This window comes from Lepeophtheirus salmonis, chromosome 13 (genome assembly GCF_016086655.4).
Source record: "Lepeophtheirus salmonis chromosome 13, UVic_Lsal_1.4, whole genome shotgun sequence".
NCBI classification, from domain to species: Eukaryota; Metazoa; Arthropoda; class Copepoda; order Siphonostomatoida; family Caligidae; genus Lepeophtheirus; species Lepeophtheirus salmonis.
Window position 1 is genome coordinate 40,289,321 of NC_052143.2, and position 22,252 is coordinate 40,311,572.

The 22,252-nt window shown below is 30.1% G+C and overlaps 1 protein-coding gene across 1 annotated transcript in view; it reads left to right on the forward strand.

Moving 5' to 3' along the window:
- Window positions 1-22,252, forward strand: part of Sur (Sulfonylurea receptor) — a 128,684-nt gene that overhangs the window by 23,055 nt on the left and 83,377 nt on the right. The window contains exon 2 of the mRNA XM_040724140.2: window positions 1,937-2,010. The gene's annotated coding sequence lies outside the window, so the exon portion shown is untranslated. The remainder of the gene's footprint in view (window positions 1-1,936; window positions 2,011-22,252) is intronic.

A 22,252-nucleotide genomic window follows, 5' to 3' on the forward strand; every position in this document is an offset into this window, starting at 1 on the left:
CCAAAGATGTCATCATGACTTGTTGGACTGAGAGTAAAATTGAGAATCGAAAATGGAGTAGTTCCTCCATATTCCTTACACGATAGAAAGATATTTTATTCTTCTTACACCTAAACTCGTGATGAAATCTTCGAATCAACAGTCTCACTTTTTGTCTTTCATGAGCACACACACCACTGATTACTATTTTAAATGCTATATTTTTTTCTCAAGAATTAAAGCCTTGGAAAATGAAAATAAAAACACTATTCAGATTGCCAAATAAATAAAAAATAATTATTTGTCTTTTCTCACTCGTATTTGTAATGACAATTTTTCATGTCTTATACCTTTAAGAGAAGGTTTATTTATTTATTTCTTATTCAGTTTTTATATTCTTAGAATGTATATGTGAATATGGGAAGCATTGTATTTATAATTTTGTGATTTTAGTTTGATTATTTTTGATTTCTAAGTCTATAGAAGGAAATTAATATTGATGGTTTTATACAAAAGCAGTTTTCCTTTAATGTATTGATTTTTATACATCCAATAATTATCAATATGGACCTTACTGTTAAGAAAGAAAAATCTTGTAGGAAATAAAATGCTTAGATTATGCAATTCTAACTATTGTGATCTTTGTCAATTGACCTTTTTTTTTAAATAATTTTTCTCAAGACGAATTTTATAACAGCAGTTATTTCGATCTTTTTTTGCAACTGGCAGCTATTAACTTTGTATATAACTCATCCCATATCATAGAAAATTACCATTTCAAACACATAATGAGTTATCAATCCTAAGTACTTTTTAATGTTCGAGTATTTTGTTGTTGTAACCTGAAGAGTGTTTATTTTTAATATTCCTTTAATTGGTCAGATGGAGTCGCACTGACTAAGAATAAGTAAATATTATAACATTACATTTACTCTATCAGATCTAGGAATCCTTATATTTCCTTCCGTAGTATCAACCTGGATGCGAACCTACGCACATTGAGTTCAAGAGAATAATTTATAATGTACGCGTTGTGCATTGAACTACGTTGTTCCATGTGTTCTATAGTATCTAAAGTTTTTATCATTATTGTCTAATTATATAGTGTAACCACTATTACGAATGACGGAGAGTATCACTGGAAAGTTGTTGGGGAGCTAAAAGTATACGCCATTGTTGGATTAGAAGTAGAATTGAGGATCAATGATGGAATAATTCTCAATTTTCTCAATATACTGTATACATAAAGCTTTTTTATTATATGATGAAATTAGTATCTACGCGTTCTATACTCAAAGTATTATTATCAATTACTTTTATGAAGGACAAATATTACTTGTCATATTATTATTACTAAACATTAAACAAGCTTTCTTATTTTCAGTCAAGAAAAAAAAACACGGGAACAATGGATCATTTTTGTATGAAATAAAATAAGTTTATAGAAAAGGTTTTTTGAATATCACAACACTATTTTTGGTTTGATATTTGTTTATAACATGTAAATTAGAGTTATTAGCATCAGATTGCAGATTTTATGAATATTTATCTCACTATTTTAATTACACAAGAAAAAGAACAAGACTGACTACAGATGAAAATAATATGATCTGCTAGTATGCTTTTAAAAAACCTATAATTAACTTGGCTGATTGAGTTATTTGTTAAACTATACAGCAAAGTTTTGTAACGCCTTTGTTAAAAACATTCAATTTAAAAATATTTTATTCATGAATTATTATTAGGAACGTTCAATGACAATCAATAAACCTGACAAACAAAGAAGAAGAAATTGTAATATGTTTTTATTCTAACGCAATTTTACTTAAAATAAAAAATTATTTAGTTTTTATCCATTACCTTAAAGAATAGTTGATAAAGATTATGATTAAATTTCACTGTATTTTACAATAACGATTTACATTTTGTGATTATAGTTTTTTTTTTATGTTTTTAGGGAAAGGACATGTTGCAACCATCTCGTGTTGTAACTGCAACAAGAAAAGGGAATATCTTTATCTTATGAGGAACGTAAGTAACTCTTTATATCTGAAAATAATTAAATTGTATAAAAATGGTTATTTTAAAGTTTCTAAAAATGTACAAAATGGAAAGATTATTGGTTATTGAATCATTTAAAAACTGATATGTCATAATACAATTACATATATAAATACTAGTGATTGGATAATTAATCTGAATTTGAGATTGATTATGAATTAAAACAAGACATATTTTTGTAACAGAGTGTTTAATATTATATTAAACATAGTTATAGTGGTGTGTTTTTACGTTTTCTTGGCTTTGCATTATTAATAGTAATATAGCTTCCTTTTTATTTGGTTAATTAGCCCGTATCGGTTTCCTTTTGGCCTACCATTGACTGATTAATTAATAACTGTGTCGTTACGTAATCTCTTTACTTAAATGATCTCATTACTCTTTAGGTGACTGGCTTCTTCTTGAATCGGAGCTACCTTAGGAGAAGAATATAGATAATAGATATTCCTACTAGTTTTGGATCTAAAAAACTAAGTAGACTAAAGTCCTATCACTCTGATCCCAAAATAAATTTTCACCCCTAAGACCGATCTTTATCAGTATTTTGTAGAAAATACAACAGATAAAATGACGTAGTTTGTACTAACTACGTTATTTGAGTCGCTGAAGTTAAATTATAGTTCATTAACTCATCTTTGAGACAAGATACCTCTAGGAGATGTGTGACTAGAACATAGTACTATACGATGTAGCTATCAATCAGAATCTTCTTAGCTCTTATATTCTTTAATTCTAGTTTTAAGTGAAGAAAATAAAAATGTGTAGGACCTTAGGACTGAAAGACAGATGTATTATTCATTTGAAGTGTTGAATGGAAAAAAGTTCAGACTGATGAAAAAAGACTGAAAGAAGGGAGGGGGGAGGAGACTGATAAGGTGATCAGTCTAAGGACTAATCCAAAACTAATTCTTACTTTCAAAAGAGCCCCCCGACAGAAAGTAGCTCTGTTAGGGATAAACGTCCTTGTGCACTGTAAGCACAGAGCATTAAGTACTCAAGTAAATAAAAAATCCATGGAAGGAAAATTCATACACTTGAATAGTAATAGAATATTTATGTTGTTGACCTTTATGTTTCTCATTGATCCCCTATTAGACTAGACAATTTACGACATATCGATGTTTATGACATTGCTTTAAATTTGGCTTTAAACAGCACAAATTAGCTGGTGCAACCCCTAGATTTGGTTTTGGACAGGCATGTTTTTATTGTAAGTATCCTATTAATGTTAGATGACTTAAAATAATTACATTATCTTTGAAAAGTGCCGGGGGTATGGCCACATATGGTAATTTAAAAATAAAGGGAATAGACAAAATAAATTTTAACATAAAAAGAAATTTATTATAACGTTGATTAATACTTTTAAACGTATAAATAAAATTAAGGAAATTGAGTAGTTTAATCTATTTAGCGAAATAACTAGCATTATTCCAAAATAGAATCTGTCAGACAGAGTGGCTGAGGATAAATATCAGTGCTGTAGAGAGGTATGGACGGTATAAGGATTATGTTGTGGAAATTTTGGCTAACCCTCATATGATTTCTCAGATTATTTTTTCTTTAATTTCAATGCTTTATAGTGTATATATATTTTTGTATTCTAGTATAGTAAGAATTATCCAATTGAGGTAAAGTATACACCGTTTGGTTCTATAACTTGTCCCCATTTTGAAAGTAATTTCAAAATGCCTCCTTTATAAAAACCTGTCCCTATTGACAAAAACTGGGAGAGTTGATTTTCACAAGCTTCTTTTGAGGCGAATTTTTCACCAACTGAATCATTCGCTATAGAGAGATCATGGCTGGATCACTTAGTGCCAGATCCGGACTATAAGGTGGATGCATAAGAACCTTCCATTTCAAAAATTAAATTTGTAGGAAAAAAATTTTAAAATTTATATTTACTAAAAAAAAATTATTAAAAAAAAAATCAAATATAACATTTTCTTGAAATAAACTTTGAATATAAAATTTTCTTGAAATGAATCTCCAAAATCCACGGCTGTTGGGGAAAAAGTTACAAAAATTAACTTTAGGGTATTAAACTTTTTGAAAAAAATTGCAAAAATCTATAGCTTTCCACAGAAAAAATTTTTTTTTTGGCAAAACATTTATCAAATTGAATATTTTGGAAAATAATATAAAACCAACAATTGTTCACAAAAAAATTAAATTTGTAAGAAAAAATATCAAAAATTAAATTTCAATTATTAATTTTAACTCTGATGCATAATTGGCCCGAATGACCTTTCTTTTTTAAGAAAATAAATCAATAAAAAACCATTTTTACCACTATCTTGGTAAAAAAAAATTTCATCCTGACCCAAAAAAACCTAGTAATAAGCAAAAAAAAAAAAAACTGCAAACCCTCCAACTCATTGCCTGTGGATCCCTCTGTGATATATTCATAATCGTTGTTACTGTTGAAGTTGAAGTAGTTGTTGTTGTCAAAATACTTTTTGAGCAGAAATCGACACTTTTAATAATTGGTGTCGACCAGAGGTGGCACAACCAATTTTTTTGTGGAGAGGGGAGCAGTTTGATAAAAATGACGTCCAATATTAATGGACCTATAATCATGTAACTTTTCAAGGTCACTATTGTTTAATTGGGGATGTCCTTTGCCTTACTCTAATACCGATATCGATAATCATTTTGAAGATGTTTCAAGGACCTTCAAATCAATTAGTTGTTTTTTTTGTAACTGGTATTATTTTATGGCATCCAATTTGTAGCATCTGTTACATCATTTATTTCTTAACCATTATATGGAAATAACTATATTTACTGTTAATTAGGTATATTAATTATAAACCGACTGGCACTCACGTGGTAATCTATAAATACAAACAATAAATAATAAGAATTTGAGATCAAGGCGAGTTAATGACTTTCAAAAATGTTCCTTACATTTTAACATGCTTAACTAATCTATTTTGATTTTTACTATTTATAAATTTATTAATATCAATTCAATTATGAAGGATAAATAAATAAATAATATGCATGTATATTTATACAAACATACGTAAACAAACGTGATATTATACAAGTTTGATCATATTCCGTTGTAAATAAGGAGTGTGTCATCTAAAAGTTCCCAAGCTGAGAAAAAAAGTAAGTACTTCTGTGATTTTATTTCTTAACCATTTAATAAAAAAAGCACATAATAACAAATGTTTGACATTTAATATCACCGTTACCTCGTACCATACGCTCACAACGTCCCCCGAAACGTTCTATTGCCTTCTAAATCGTCCCCCTTGTCTTATAAATTGTCCCACTTAGTAAAGTCAAGAAGGCCCTCCATATCCCAGCTAACAGGGAAATTGTAGTACTGTGGGGACCTTCATTGGACACCTATTCTACATCCCCCCCCCCTTTTCATGATCCTAGGGAGTTTATAAGGACTTTAGTCAACCATATATTGTTCCTTAAGTTATACTTCTGGGTTTGACGGAAATTTTTATCATTTGTGAAGAAACTGACAAAACCTTTTACGGGAGGCTTTTTTTTAAACTTTTACCAAGCCTTGGTTCAGGTGAACCTTTTTTCCTTGTTTAACGGAGTTAGAAGAAATCTCTTGGGGCGTGCATAGCTTTGGTTCCAAGGATATCCATTGATGGCACGATGGATAGTTGAACAGCTACGTTCATGCTATCAGTGATGGCATTCATCGATTGGCCGGGATTTTTCCCCAGTTTCTTGTTTATTTTCCTTAACAAAGAAGGACTTAGAACAATTTTAGCGACTTATGGGGAACAAAGATTCCGCGAAATCATCTTTAGTTTGTCTTAACAATCCTGATTGATACATTTACTGAATTTTTGGAAGAACTGTGTAGTGCACCCGACTGTTTTTGCAAAAAACACGCTGTATATTTTACCATTTAAATTGCACCACAAATAAACAAGAGTGCACAACATTTTTGTTCCCGATTAAAAGATTATGGGTTATGTTGTCGTAAGGGAGCATAATGAGCAACTGACGCGATATAGAAACATTGTGTGTTTTTTTAATAAAAAAGGGAAACCTGTTTGTTGGGGATGGGATGTGGCCAGAGAAAATTGTACAGCAAGAGCCGATTTTAGGGAAAGGTATCTACTAGGTATCACTTTTGATCTCCCGCAAAGGATATAAATCGGGAAAAATATATACTAAAAATAAATTTATAAAAAAAAGTTCCAAAATGAAACATAATTTATTGAAAAAGGCAGTAAGGAGGATTGAACGTTTTAAAAAAGGGCATTCCAAAAATTGTATGAAATAATATTTTACAAAAAATTGATTTCATAACTATTATTAAAATAATTGTTTTTCTTGTAATTAAGATCAAATTTAAAAAAAAAGAAATATATTTCAATATTTAACTAAAGTGGTTTTACCACATCTATCATGAGGGTACTGTCTAAGTGTTTATTTTGGTATATACACCCATAAATAAACGATGTCGGGCGAACGTGTAAACCTATATTCACCCTAAAAAATATAAATGTATAATAGATATAGTATCCCTGCTTAGTTAAAATATTAAGAAAATTGAAAAAAAAAAAGAAAACTTTCAGCTCTAACGACAACTGCATATGTACAGGTTGCATGTTCTTTTTTATTTAGCGGCAAGCCATAATTGTTCGGAGTCAGTTTAAAATAATGGCATCTATCAACAATTTATTTATACAGGAACCGATGTTGAGATACTTCTTACACCTGGACAATTTTTTTGTGTGGAAAATCAGGAACGAGCTATAGGATTATGAAGGAACAGCAAAGCGTACTGATGACAAGATGAAATAATATTTGTTTTGACTTCCTCGGGCAGAATGTTTGGCCTCCAAACTTACTGGACCTCAATCCCACGGACTTCTTTATTGTGAGGCGCAGTTGAACGACACATCACAAAATCCGAGAGGATGAGACTTTCATCAAAGCCCTTTCCTGTTTCTAAGGTCAAGTCAAGGGGAAATCCATAGGAAAAAAATATGTTTAAAAAATTGTATTTTTTGTTAAATAGAGGTTCTACACAATATTACTGATTGAAGACGAAGAAGGGACTTAAGAAAAAAATGGCTAGCTAAACCAAGGGTTCAAGTCATTCCATAAAATTTCAGACTGACATCATATTTTTACAGGTTCGAATAGTTGATAGGGTATGCCACCCTGAAGTAATAAGTAAGTAGATTTGTAAATTCTAAGCATTCATATTAGTGATGGGACGATTATTTGAAATAATGGTTAGAATATATTATTTTTCTATAGATTTCTCAGAACTATAATTAATAGAATGGATTGCATTCCTTTAGTTAATACAAATAATATTTATAGTGATGTGGCGCGAGCTGAATTTTACTGGATGAGTATTTTCGAGTTTCTATAAAGACACTCGAGGAATAAAGTGCTTTTTTGTAATTTTTTTTTCCAAGATTAACTTAAAAATCAGGTAAACTTATTTGAATCATGGTCATAAACGTAGTTCAACAATTTATATAGTCAACGCATCAATATTTTACTATAATGAGAGCTAAAATTCCCAATTTCCAATCATTCTTCAAATTATAGGGGTTATTGTGTTATATTTTGGTCTTTTTTAATACAGGCCGACAGTACTTTGGATTTACATCTCTATAGTATTAGAAAATAATGGCATTTTATGAGTTGGTTCTAAATTGAATAATATATATGCAGACATAAAACAAAAATGAAACTAAGTGGTAATAAAATTTGAGCCCTTTCTAGTCAACTGAAAAATAAAAAATCAGAAAGTTTTTAGCTTTAATAAAATTTATTAACTTTTTTGATACCATACATTTAATAGCACGTTGTAAATAGTTGGTTTTTTTTTTGAGCGCTATAAAAATATTTATATATATATTTTTTTTCAAAACTAAGTGCATTGAATCTGTATTCAAAAGAGTTATTAATTCAAGCAGGGACGGATTTAGAGAGGCCATGAGGAATGGCACTAGTCTGCATTTTTTTGACAAATATTATCATCTACAGGGATAAACAATTTTAAAAAGAAAGGCTATAAAAATAAATAAGATGTGTGATCAGAGCTTTCTGCTTTTTTAGAAATTATAATACTTTATAATACTTACCAGGTGCTCCATAAAAATCTAAACATTAACTGATTCAATGATAAATGAATGTTAAGTGATTGAAGTTAATTTTTATTTCGATATATTAAAGTATATAAAAATTAGTGAAAAAAAAATAACTAACCTGTTCAGCTCTCTACCTTACGTACAAATCGAGGAAATGTCAGTTGAAAGGGATCGAAAAATTTCGATTCGTACAATCCAAGCAGTAGGGTGTTTCCATGACTACGGTCTAAGCTGTCAGCAAGTCACACACATTGGAGAGGAAGAAGGGCTGTTTAAAAAGGCCAAAATGGACACGGATGAGTTAAATAAAACAACATAAGCCAATCCCCTCAAGTCCATGAGGATCCATGCTAGAGATCTCTATGTATTACATCAGACTGTCGAGAGAGTTTTCAAAAAGTGGGTCAAAAGAGTTTTGTGAGGGTGTAAAGGCAACTTTCGACATTATCAATGAAAGAAACTCATCTCCTCCGGCGTAAAACCATTTTGAATGAGTCTTTTGAACCCTTTTTTGACACTTTTGGCCCCCTACCAATAGGGTTCATGTCGAGGGGAAGGCCTACAGTGTTTTTCATCCCGACACCTTCTGCCTACACCTGGAACCCATAATTGCCACTAAGGGTAGATACATTAATGATTATGAAATCTCAGACACCATCTAAATATAGTCAGAAATTTGTTGAAATTCTATTGTTAATGAATAAATTATAGCGTATAGATTATAAGGCACCACTCGGTAAATCATATCATATTTCTTTATTTATATTAATTATGTTTATTCTATAAAATTGTGATTTTGAAGAGTTTACTGAACTGAAGTATTTAATATTAAAAGGATAAATTCCATTCTTTTTTAACTTTGAATTTAATTTTCAATAAAATAATAATTCCTTAAATGGCCTCTTGAATAAACATAATAAAACGACATATTTACAATCTTTTTTTTAACATAACAACTTGAAGACATTAATTATAAAACGACAACAACTATTAGTTGGTGCAATATGAGATTATTTAAAACTTGAACAGTTTTTTTAATTCTTAGTTTTTATCAATATTCTTGAAGACAGGATATCTAAGTATGAAATAGTCGTTAGTGCAAATAAATGAGTGATAGTAACTCTGAGGACTTATAAATGTAAGTTCTTGTTGTAGTTAGAGTAGAATTGACAATTTAAAACTGAGTATCTATGTCCATGCAATTTGAGGGGTGGGATTTATGTTTAATTCCAACATATCATAGCTGCTAGCAACGTGACGTGAGAGCTAACCAAAAAAAAAATCAAATTATCAGGATTGCTATGTTACATTTTTGGTTGTTCTTCTTTAGCATATCCGTATGTCATATTTGCTACAACTCTAATTATATATTTGCAATTGGATTTACAGAGTTTTTGAGTCAAAAAGTTGTCAGACTTCTCGAATAGAAGATTCCAAATCTCATGTATCAAATATGGTGTTACCTTGTTAAAATTACAGAATTGTTTTTCATCATTAGATGAAGAATCAAGTTACTAATTAATCTACTTTAAATATATATAAATTAGACATTTGTGAGAAAATCATCAAGAGTCTTTTTTTTTCTTTTCGATATGAAATATTATTTGATGGACGTGGGCTACGCTACTATTATGGGACCATGGTAATAAATATGTTGTCCGTTAACATCATCATCTTATTCTTCTATTGTGAAAATCAATTCCAGTACAATTTGTAGCACTTCCAAAGGGATAATTTGAATGATTTGTTGATAAAACTGACAGAACATTTTTTGAAAGGTTATCAAAGAAATCCACATTCAATTTTGGGAGTGAAAACATTTTAATTTGTTTTTATGTTCACGGCCCATTTATCTAATTTTATTAGGAATTTCATAATTACTACAATCAAGATGATTGAACTACATAGCAAATACTCCAATAAGAAGAATAATGATAGTTGGTGAATAGATATGGTAAACCTAATATACTCTAGCATGCGATGTGGTAATTATAAATACTTTGATATTCGCTTAATTATCTTTTTTTCAAAATAATAATTAATTAATATTTTGTGTTGCCATGATTTTTTTCTCTTCGATAATTAGTATTTTTGTCATTGTATTACTATACAAAATATTTTTAATAATTATTCCTATTTTGGAAAACGTACACACATTAGTTCTATATTGAAGAAAATCAATTAGTTACAAACATGTTTTTTAATTAAGCAAATATTATAAGATTCTTTTAAAAAACAAAAGAAAAAGCAATGTGTTTTTTGTATTGTTTTATCAATTTGAGTTCAGTCGTAAAGAATCGATTGGATAAATTATATAACGTTAAAAATGAAGCAACTACGCACAAACAGGTGGTAGAATTTTTTCTTTGGGCTATTATTTTTTCAAATTTTCCTACGGATATCTATTTTTTTCGTTTTTCAAGATAAATATCAGATAACAGATAAAAATCATTATGCCTTTTCAACTTTAAAAAAAATGCATATATATATTTTACTCCTGAGTAATTGTTATTAATTTTTTTTTTTACTTTTTTGGATGTTTTTCCCAAACCGTGGGAATATTTAGTTAATTAACTTCTTTTTTTTTAAAGTAATATTTATGGTTACTTCTAAGAAGTAATTTTTTCTAGGACACGGTACATTATATTTTTAACAAACGGCCTTCTTTTCTTTTTATTCAAGACACAACAAAAATAATGGAATATTCATTGTGACATTTCCTTTTTTCGACTCTGATTCTCCTTAGGGTGGGGGTATTACCACTTTCCGTTGCAAACACCCTGACTAACCATGTATATAAATAATGTTTTTTGGATTTTGTTTAAAAAAGTAAAAAAAACAGTTGATTTTTTTTTTTAAATCCACATCTATTTAAAAAAAAGAATAATTTTTTGGGAAAAAAATTTCGAAAATTAAATTTCAAATATTATTTTTTTTTTATATTCAAAATCCAAATTGAAAGAAAATCTAAAAGTTAAATTTTTAAAGTTAAAATTTGAAATATTATTTTTTCCTAAAAAAAATCAAGAATCCAAAGACTATAAACAAGGACATTTGGTAGTTTAGTGTACTCTACATAATTGCCAGATTGTATGTGTTTTGTTAATTATTCTTATCAGTTCCGATTGAAAAGGCAACCAAGAAAGAGTAAAATACTGTATACTGAAAAAATCGTGTGTGTTTTTTCTCCTAAGTACAATTAAGAGAATTTTTGGTTGTCTTACTCCATAAATAATATTAATTAATTAGACATAATTCGTGATTTGAATATATTTATAAATATGTGAAAGTGTGTACATGGGAATTGTGAACAAATTTTCCGAAGCTCAACTTTATCAAAAATTTAAAAAGTACAGGTATTAAGAAAATGAGACTTTATACATTTATTTAACCATATAACCAATTGAATCTCAAAGTAACAATCCTTAGCATTTTCAAAGGCCTGACGGCTTTGCATTTACTTGTCTCATATCTGTCTGGCATGTCAGCCAACTCTTTCTCTACGACAGCATGTTGGGTAACCATATTCACCTGGAAGGTAACACATACCTTCTTCATGATGGTGCCCTATATCCCAAAGTCAAAAGAGTTGTAGTATGGTAAAGACGAAGGTCAAATTGAACAGGTTTAGAAATTCAATCTTGGCAAAGAGACCCTTGGAGCAGGAGAAGATAAGGGGAAATCTCGTCATAACTCATTCACTAATCAAGAGCTGCCACACGATTCCTTTTGGCTTCCATCTAGTTTGTCCTTTGTCTGACAAAGAAATGTGTCACACAAGAACTATTTGTTTTTATTGTTCTAACATTTGATATTTTCAGACAAAAATTGAAATTTTTTCTGTAAGTGAATGAAATTTTTCTATGTTTTCATTCAGGATTCGCTAAGGGACACACTGTATACTGATGTTTTTTCTCTTTTTGCAAATACAATATAACGAGTGATATAATTATAAATCAAATAGATAAATGTTCTATTTGAAATTATAGGATATATGTATTTTGCATACAAAAGTAGATTAGTTTGATTTTTTAATTGTGTTTACCTTTACAAAAGGCAGTTTGAAACATTTTGTTTATTTATTTTTACATTTTCAACAATTCAATTAAATGAGTTTTTTTACAACATATTTTTAATATAGAATAGTAAGGTAAGGTTGCTTGAAAATGTTCCGAAATTAAATATAATTAAGTTGATTGTTTGACAAATTGTAATAGATAATTCCTGAATTTCAAGGTGGATGGGGTAGATTGCTTATGCACGAACCCCATATATATATACACAACGTGTGCAGGAACCAACATATTAAGCCTTCTGCAAGCATAGATAGGGAGTGCATTTGCCCCTCCCTCCTCGGTTGCAGCAGCAAAGTATGAAGCTACTATTTATATTTATTATAAGTTTTGTAAATCTTGTGTATTTTTAACTGATCCTTTTTTTGAGAGTAAGTAATCTGAAGAATTAATCTTATTTTCCTCAGTTATTGTATTATTATTTAAATCCTGAGTAGTGAACTTCCTTTCATATTACATTCAATTATATTCAAAACTTGATTGAACATTCGCGTGGGATCATAAAAGACGAAGGAACCAGAAGGATTTGTTGCAGAATTGTAATTTTAAATTCTAGTTGGACACCGAGTAGAATTGAGGATCGAAATCGGGGTGATTCTAATCAATGTCATTGTTTATTTCCTTCCCCCCTCGCTTGTCACAGCTGATTCTAGCTGATCTAATGAAACGTAATAACAGTTATACTGCTCTCTTTACTAAATTCTTCAAATTTGTGAGGGGTCAGAGTTGTTGATTTTCAGTTTCTTTTTTTAACATGCCAAAATATATAAGCTTTTCATCACTTGAAGAGAACAGAGAAAGAGATATAATTACATTCAGCGTGTAACATATTAACTTATCATCTTGATGACATCAAAAACAATATGGCAGCCTTTAAATTCAGCTTATTTGCTTTCTATATAACCTTATGAATGAGAAGGGTGTCTAACTTATACCCTGGCTAATTGAAAGAAGTAAGAAAAAAACAAAACATAGATTGATGAAAGAAGGTTTTATTTAAATTACTGGGTGTTAACTGACATTTGTTTTGAGGTTTGCTCCCACGCTTAAAATAGAGGCGTCCTTAGGGAGTGGGCTGGAGACGCTGTAGCCCTCCTCAAGTTAAGGAATTTTTGTTTTGTACTAAAAAAATTATATTTGAATGTTTCTTAATTTTAATTTAACTTTAAAATGTTATAACGTTGCTCCTAAATAAAATTAAACTTTCAAAAATGTACATTTGTTGAAACACTATGTATAATTAGATAATATTTAAATTGATTCTTCTTAAACAGAATAATTTGTAGAACTGCGTCGAGTTATTTAGTTAAAAGGAATAACTTATTCAAAGAACCATTAACGTAAGTGAATAATACTGTTACTTTTTTGTAGGAAATTAATCAGCTTTACGTGTATACATTTAACTCAAGCAACAAAACGGAAACGAACATAAATATTACACTGTACGTAATCCCTTGGATTACATGCAATATCCATTATAGGGAAATGCTTGTAATCCCAATTAATCATTAGTAGTAATATGGTTCTTGACATCTGTCGTTATCAAGGTTATGACCATAGTTATTAGATTATATTTTTCTAAAAAAGAAAATACTATTTTGTTTTAGATTTAGTCTTGGAAGCCTCAGGCAAAGGCAAATTACGGAGCCCTTTCATGGTTTAATATTTATTCAGAAATACAACCTAAACAGCTTACTTTATTAATTATTTTAATAAATTTAAAAACTAAATATTTAAAAAATCAACATTCTCGAAGAGCACTTTTTTTAATTGAAAAAAATATAAGGTCTCTTCTATTACTTCAACTTTGATATAACAACACAGGAACAAAAAACATATTAGCTTCTAAGTAAGTGTCTTCATTTTAATAGATTTTTTTATAGTTATGTACATTTTTTATTAATTATAATCAAGTGAATTGTTAATTCAATTAAAAGGGTGAATTTGTGGCGGTAAAATTGAATTCGAGTGGTTGTTATCCTGTAAAGTTGACCAAAAACCAATATGATCATTGATCACAAGATGTTGGTGGGTGTTAAGAATGACTTTCTTGAATATTTTTTTTTTCCATTACCCTCCATTTGATAAAAGTTACAGGGTACTGGATGTACTTTAAAATTAGGTCAAATTAAAAAAAGACATAAATCTTTTAATAATTATGGCCTATGAAAAGAAAATGTTCTATAATTTTGAGAAATTTGTTTGTATTTTTTTTTATTTTAGAATTTAGACGCTTTTTTAAATTAAAACTCATGATGTAAAAATTGACGGAATATAAATAATATTAAATAATTGGGGATTCTTTATTATTATATTTTTCAAAAAATAAAACTACTTTCTTACTTTTTTTATTACAACAAATTTTATTCTATAAACATTTCTAGTATTTAGCATACATAGTTTTATATCTTTGAATACTCAGTAAATTAATACATGAAATCAGACTTTTGAAAGTGTTGACTTATTGTGGTCCATGAATTATTAGAGAATAAATATTACAAATTTCATATCTGGTTCAACGTACTATTTGATCAAAGTAAATAACTTGTTCATATCAACGAATGAAACTTTATACATAGCTCATTTCACGCCATTATCTGGAAAAGTACTGCTCATTACAAATGATTTGCATGCCATAATTGTTGAATCTAAAACTGTTAGATACCTCAGAAGTATTGGAAGTGTTGGTGCCAAATTAAACACTAGATAACAAGGTGGAGTAATAAAGTCGGAAAAATTACAAACTAATCCCTTTTAATATTATAAAACATTATTTTCTTAACATAGGCCATAGTTCTAATAATATTTCTTGAACTTGTTAATTTAACCTCATTTAGAAAAGACAGGATAGAGGGTAATTGTATTGGAAGGCACAGAAAAAATATTTTAGAAGTTCGTTACCAACTCGCAAACACATTTTGTGATCCATTATAATTTTGGATTTGATCATGTTTACTATATAGCGAACAGCCTAATAGATATTTGTATATATAATAATATTAATGGCACCTACAACGCCTCAAGGAGACAAAAAAGTATTTATCCAATGGGTATATAGTATTCATCTACCCATAATATCGTTTTAATATGAGCATAATAATCAAAATTACTCCAGTGTTAAACTATCAGAAGTAGCTTATTTATGACTTCTTTATAGATATTAAAATTTGAAAAATATATGAAATGTAAATAAAAACCGACATAATCGCATAAAGCTTTGTTAATCTTTTTTATTTGCAACAATGTTGCTGTTGAGTTAGAAATAATGTACTTGCCGTTTTCTATAATGTTTATTTATTTATGGTTTTACCACTCTCCTGTGAATTATTTATGAAGATCCCCCTAGAGCAATTCCTTTGACCCTTAGACTTTGAGGAATCATTTTATGAGTGCTTTCTATTTGTAAGATGCATATTATGAGCATCATAGTGTGCTATAATTGTTCTACAAATCCAAAATATTCTAGTAATGATATGTATGTATAGTGAAGGTTTAGTGCTATACATACAATATTCAATGGATCATTACTAACAGATGTATACATACTGTGTAGCAATATTGTAAGTAGATACATTGTACCTACACAACAAAAAATAAACCATGGACCTTCAATTACAACAGGAGTACTCATTACCTGGATTCCTTTGTTCGTAGAGAACAAATTTAATTATGCATATATATATATTATGTGTACCTATATGAGCATTACTTTCGCTACGTCAAAATAGATCATATATTATATATTTATACACATTTACAGAGAAAATTACTATCTTTCATGTCATTGATAGTATTAGGGGTCGGGGAAAATGTTAATTTTTTCAGCAAAATATCTTAACAAATGTTTAAAAAAGGTACTAGAAAAATGCCTCAGGTAGAACACATTCAATTTGATAAAATTACAAAATAAAAATAGAACACAGGTATATTCACCTTATTTATTTATTTGTTTTCATTCTAGGCATATAAAAAAAACATATAGATATATAATGGAAAAAACTATCTCTTTTTTGAATTTGTAAAGGAAAATAAAGATGAATTTTAACCATTCTCCTTTACTTTCAATAAAATGTTATTCAAAAGGGGGGAGGGGGGAAATAATGCCATTAGATACTTAATATTGTAAATTAAGCCTTTATATATTAAAAATAAATTAAACAAATACATTGTCAAAAAAACTAAATTATCTTTAAAACAAAACTTTGTTATTTCAAGTAATTTTAAGATTTTTGTAGGTTTAATTATTAAAGACCTCTCAGGTTCAAAAGTAACCTAAAATTAGACTTTTCGGCGAAAATATCCCATTTCGTTTAATTTTCTCATTAGTGTTACTTATTGACCTATTAATAGTGAGTCCTCCATCGTCAATTTAGTCAGCCCCCCCCCAAAAAAAAAAATATCAAAACGGTGATTCAATCCCAGCAAATTGTGAAAAAAACTTTGTAAAAGCTTCATTGACTTACTCAATAATTTGCCGATTTTTGTCCTTTAATATCAACTTGTAAAGGAATAAAAACAAATAATTCTTTTGAAACACATTTCTTCATCACACCAAGGAAAACAAAGATGGAGGCCAAAAGAAGTCGTTTGTCAGCACTTGTTGCTCCTTCAATTAGTCATTACGAGATATTCAGCATTGTCCCCTGCTCCAAGGGTACCATAATCCAGATTAAAAGTTTCTGAACCTGTTCAATATGACTTACGTTATCAGTAGACTGTAACCCTCTTGACTATGAGATCTGAGCCTGTGTCACCTCCCATATGAATGTGGAATACCTAATGGCTGCCGTGGAAAATGAGTGGGATGATATGCATGAATAATACCTGAAGAGAGTGTGCAAGGCCTTCAATGCAAAGTCCCAGTAGAGGCAAAAGGTTCCCCTTTGAGATTTTAATTGCTTATAAAAAGTAAAATAAATATATAAAGTATCATTATCGTACAACATGAACTTTTGTCAGAATCGTTATTCAGTTGAGCTTCCGATTGAGAAAAACTGTATGTTGCAATCACATATTTTTCCGCGTACAAATATTCATATTAGTTGCATATTCCCTTAAGCTCGGAAGATTCTGTTTGAATTGTTAGAGAGAATTTATCCACACTCGGACTTATTTGAAGGTATTAGGAATATAATTGAGTAATAAAGCCTAGTATCTAAGAAGTAAGATCCTTTATCATTTTTTCCATTCTATCCTCATCTGTATTTATGCAGATAATCTCATTACTTTTAGAGAAGTTTTATTGGTTGAGATAAATAATGTGTAGAAGTGGTGTAAAAATAATTTATATCCAAAAGACCAAAGTAACCATCTAATCAATTGAATTAGTCTTCAATTGACCATATACGACGACCTATTAAATAATAAACAAACAAAAAAAATGTTTTCTTAATTATTAGTCCTCGTATTAATTACTATGGGTACTTCCTTTAATTACTGCTATCAAGAGGAGAACCTTTTATATTCAAAATAGTATAAGTTCAGGTAAAATATTGTAATTCATATATATCTATATGCACTTTTAAAACAAGTTACACTAAATATAGGGGAAAATGCTTACTTCAAAAGGAGAAGTTAACACCAGGAAGACCTATTAACTAATGAACAAAAAAGAAGAAAGATCACGCACAACACCTGTTTCCTTTTCTAATTTCTAAAGGTAGAGGTCAACTTTATAATATTAATGTATATGAATTGTGATATACAGGGTGAAGACTCAAAAATGAGAAAAATTTTAAACACCGTTTGCACTTTTACATATTTGTATTTTTTGCCTTTCAACAATTATTGAAACTTTTTATATACTATGTCCCCTCTATTCTGAAGGATAATGGCTTCTATACGGGGACAAACAGAAGCACAGCTGGACTTGATGAAGTTCGAGGACAAGTAGTTCCACTTCTCTGTCCTTACAGCCTTCAGGGCATCGACATTTGGTTGAGTAGTCTTGTTCATCTTACTCTCCTCCGAGACACACCAAACAGCAAAGTCCAGGGGGTGCACGTCTGGGGGAGGAAGAAGGCAGGAAGTCTACTGGCGAGAAAGCAGTTATGTACTCCCCCCCGAAATGGACCTTCTTGGACATGTATTCTGGTTGTCCCTGGAGAACGTGCATTTCAACCATGGCAAGGCATGATAAATGGGAACATTTTATTTGAGGTCAGTGTTAACTTTCTCCTTGGCTTTGAATAAGTAGGGAGGCATCTTACTCCCTTCGGATGATTCAACGGCGAGGACCATGACCTGAGCTGAATGTTTGGTCCTGAAGGTTCCATTTACCTAAGCTCTTCCTTCAGCCAAGCAGCGATCATTTCTCCTATTCAGAACAGCTTCCATTGTGAAAATCTTTTTGTAGGATATCGACTTGTGCGCAGAAGAGATCACACACCTTCTGTCGTTTTGCTTGTTGCTGGGACAATATTGATTGTAAAAAAACAAAAAAAAAACATCAAATTGTAATTTCTTGTCAGTTCTTTCGAAAAGAACAAAATTGTCATATGTTTAGAACTGAGATCAAATGGCGTCGAAGAGGATTATCATTTTTGTGTCCTCACCCTGTACATGAACGATCAAGAATAAAAAGAAACAGAAAAAGATTTATTTCTGTACATGCACTCACCCTTAATATTTCAACTATTCCACTATATCTTATTAACTGTTAAGAACGTGGAGCATTTTGTAGAGTGAACCCTTAAAAAATACTGAACTTTGTATGCATACGCCTGTCATATTTCATTAATACGACTGCATTTCTTAGATCAAAATATGTTTATGATATACATACATCAGAGAGTACTACTATTTACAGTGTACCTGGTAACTCTTTTTCATAGGTTCATTCAGATAAACTTTCCCGTTTTAGTATACATATTTATTTTCAGTTTTAAAAATTCAAAAGTCTCACTATATTTTACTTTGATTTGGAACAGTAAGGATGTGAATATTTGCTTTAAAATAAAAGTATATGTTCGTAGCAGTAAAATAAGAATGTTGTTATAAGTTATAAAGTTAATAAACTATAATTTATGGTAATCTATGTCAGCAGATATATTCTGTCCTTTTAAGTACCAAATTTTTAATGGCATTATAAAAGAGGTGGTTTATAAGCATACTGCAATTTTGATCCTTTTCAAATCTCTACCATGGACTCAGAAATCGGGAGTTTCATTCTTGGGCTTACCTCTCAAACCCAACTCCTATTCATTAAATATTCAATTGATTTTATTTGTAGATATATCTTTCATATTATTTAAATGCACTTAGTGTTAATGAACTGACATAGATTATTGCATAAAAGCGCTTGGGATAAGTTCCCACCCTCTATAAGAAAAACATTATACGCTCCACATGAACTTTTCTCTACTTTTCTGTCAATAGTGGACGCGGAATATGCAGCAGATAATTTTCTTTTGGCTTTTTTGAGCCCTAGACACCGTTAATGTGGACACTTTCAACTTCCTGCCCATGTCACCAATGAAGGAAATCAGCTTTTACTTAAAAGCAAACATCAGGAGGTTGATAGACACAGAGGATTTCTACCCTGCTCCTGGAGAGTGTCTAAGGTACTCCCCGACCTTCAACAGCATATATACATTATAAATCGTCTTACCCAAGACCCTAGTCTGCTCTCCGATGGCCTTCTGGTACAATCCCGCTCGGAGGAGCGCTGCAATCCCAATGCTCTTCTCGTACTGTGTGCTCATGTCAACTCACTGTCAACTACAACTATTTTTATCCTAGCAATCGAAATATAATTATGTGCTCTACAACATTGTTTTTGGAACATTGTAAAAAAATATGATTCTTAACTTCTCAAAATTGGAATAATTGAGATGAGTAAACAATAAAAGTTGTCTTGGTAGTATTACAATTTCTACATCTGAGCTTAGAGTTGTGTTTAAAGTCCACAGACATATTGCATAGGTATTACCTTTTCTAGGAGAGACCTTGAATCGAACCTACACACATTGAGTTCAAGAGAATAATTTCTACCCATCGCACTGTCTACTGAGCTACGTGGCTCCATCTGTATCTAAATTTTTATTATGAAAGTTATAATCTTTTCATAAAATCCCGGACTTTTGTCCTGCTTTTTAGTAATATGTTTTGTACGTAGAGATTTTCTAATATGCTGCTCCCTGAATTATGAATCGTGGAAATGGTGACATCAATTTTCCCCTCTTGCTAGGCCGCCACTCAAGATATGCCTTGTTGTTTGAATCTTCATACCCAAAGTGTCTCACAATCCAAGGAGTGCCTGTATTGCAATTACCCTATAATTGTTTTTCACTGTTCGTATCATTGTCAAAACATAAAGACATAATTCCCTTCAAGTATGTATGTTTATTTGACAAGCCTGTCTCTCTTACCAACGAAAAAATATATAACAATGTACTTATCAATCCAAAAATCTTGACAGTCTCAAAAAATGTTTCCCTATAAAAGTTTATATATTACTATATACATTTGTACATAAAATCATTTACATCAATTTCTTGATTCTGTTTACAATATGAATAAGAATCAATGTTATTGATTTCATATATTGTAGAAAGACAATATAAAATCGCATTAAATTAAACCCTTTTAAATTTGTAACAAGTTATTTCAATAATGATGCAATCTAATCAATTATAAGTATGAAAGTAAATACTAGTATTGGGTATTGGTCTTCAAAAAAAAATATGTCTCATTTAATATTCGGTGTAGATCGATCGATTCTATGTATAAATTATTGATGACATCATGTGCGTTTCAAAATTGTGACCCTCAGTTACGTCAATTAGAGATAAATATGTGTATAACTCATCAATCAAGATATGGGAGACAATCGGTGTATAGATTGAGGTGTAAAAAAAATCGGACAATGATTGAAAAACAATTAAATTTCAGTCTACTGTCTGAGATTGCGGTCCGAACAAATATTGCTCCCAATTGATAAGCAAAAAGTCACTTAAAACCGGAGTTTAAAAGAACCTTTGTTATTGTTGATAAATCTGCCATTTTTTGAATAAATTTTCAACGTATTTTAATAGGAGTGGGGGAGGGGGGAGGGGTTATAATCAAAATCAATTTTAATTCTACTTTTCGGATATAAGAATACGGATTTAAACACACTAGAAAAATAATTTTTAATTTCCGGTAACTTCATGTTAATGTGCTTATGAAAAACACTGAATATCAATGATGATTCCTTAAGTAGTTTTTTATATATTTTAAACAAAGTTGTGTCTTCCCAACGACGCCCAATAACTGCGTGTAAACAAGTGTTTAATAAACAATTTCATGGAAAAGTTTTATGTTTGTTTGTCTTTCCTATAAACTGGATTAAACTTATAATTCTTGAAACCCATATTTAAAACAATAAACTAACTTTGGGTTCCTAATTTATGTATAGCGTATCTTTTTAAGGTATTACATTAACCTTTAAGTCCATTACTATTACCATTTGTGATATATATATATGCTAAACAATTTTTTATGAAAAGTTAGACCGTTTATTAGAGCACAATTATTCCAAAGGATATATACCAAATTATTTATATTTCAAAGGTATTGCATAAAATGAGTTGTAGCTTCAACAAATTTGCAATTAATTATATATTCATTCTGAATATACAATACAGGAATCCCTTGAGATACAAGTTCCCTTGGATATACGATTTCTTGGATACGATCTGGTTTCGGAGCAAATTCGAGTTTGTCAGTAGAGTTATATGATGAATTGCTTTGAATTACGATCTCCGTGTGGGGACAAATTTAACTCTTTGATCAATGTATTTATATAACACTTTTTGTCCCACTACTATATTTTCCAGAATAAATAAGAAAATTTGTAACAAATTCGTTGCCCGTAGAATTTTTTGGATCACCAACAATTTCAGAATGGTTTATGTTGTCCTTTTGATCAACGGTGTTTGATGATCGGTCTAAAAAAAACTAAAAAGACTACATTCCTATCAGTCTGGTCCGAATAAATTTTGCCTTTCTTAAGACCGGTCCTTATTAATCTTTTATTGAAACTGCAAAAGCTGA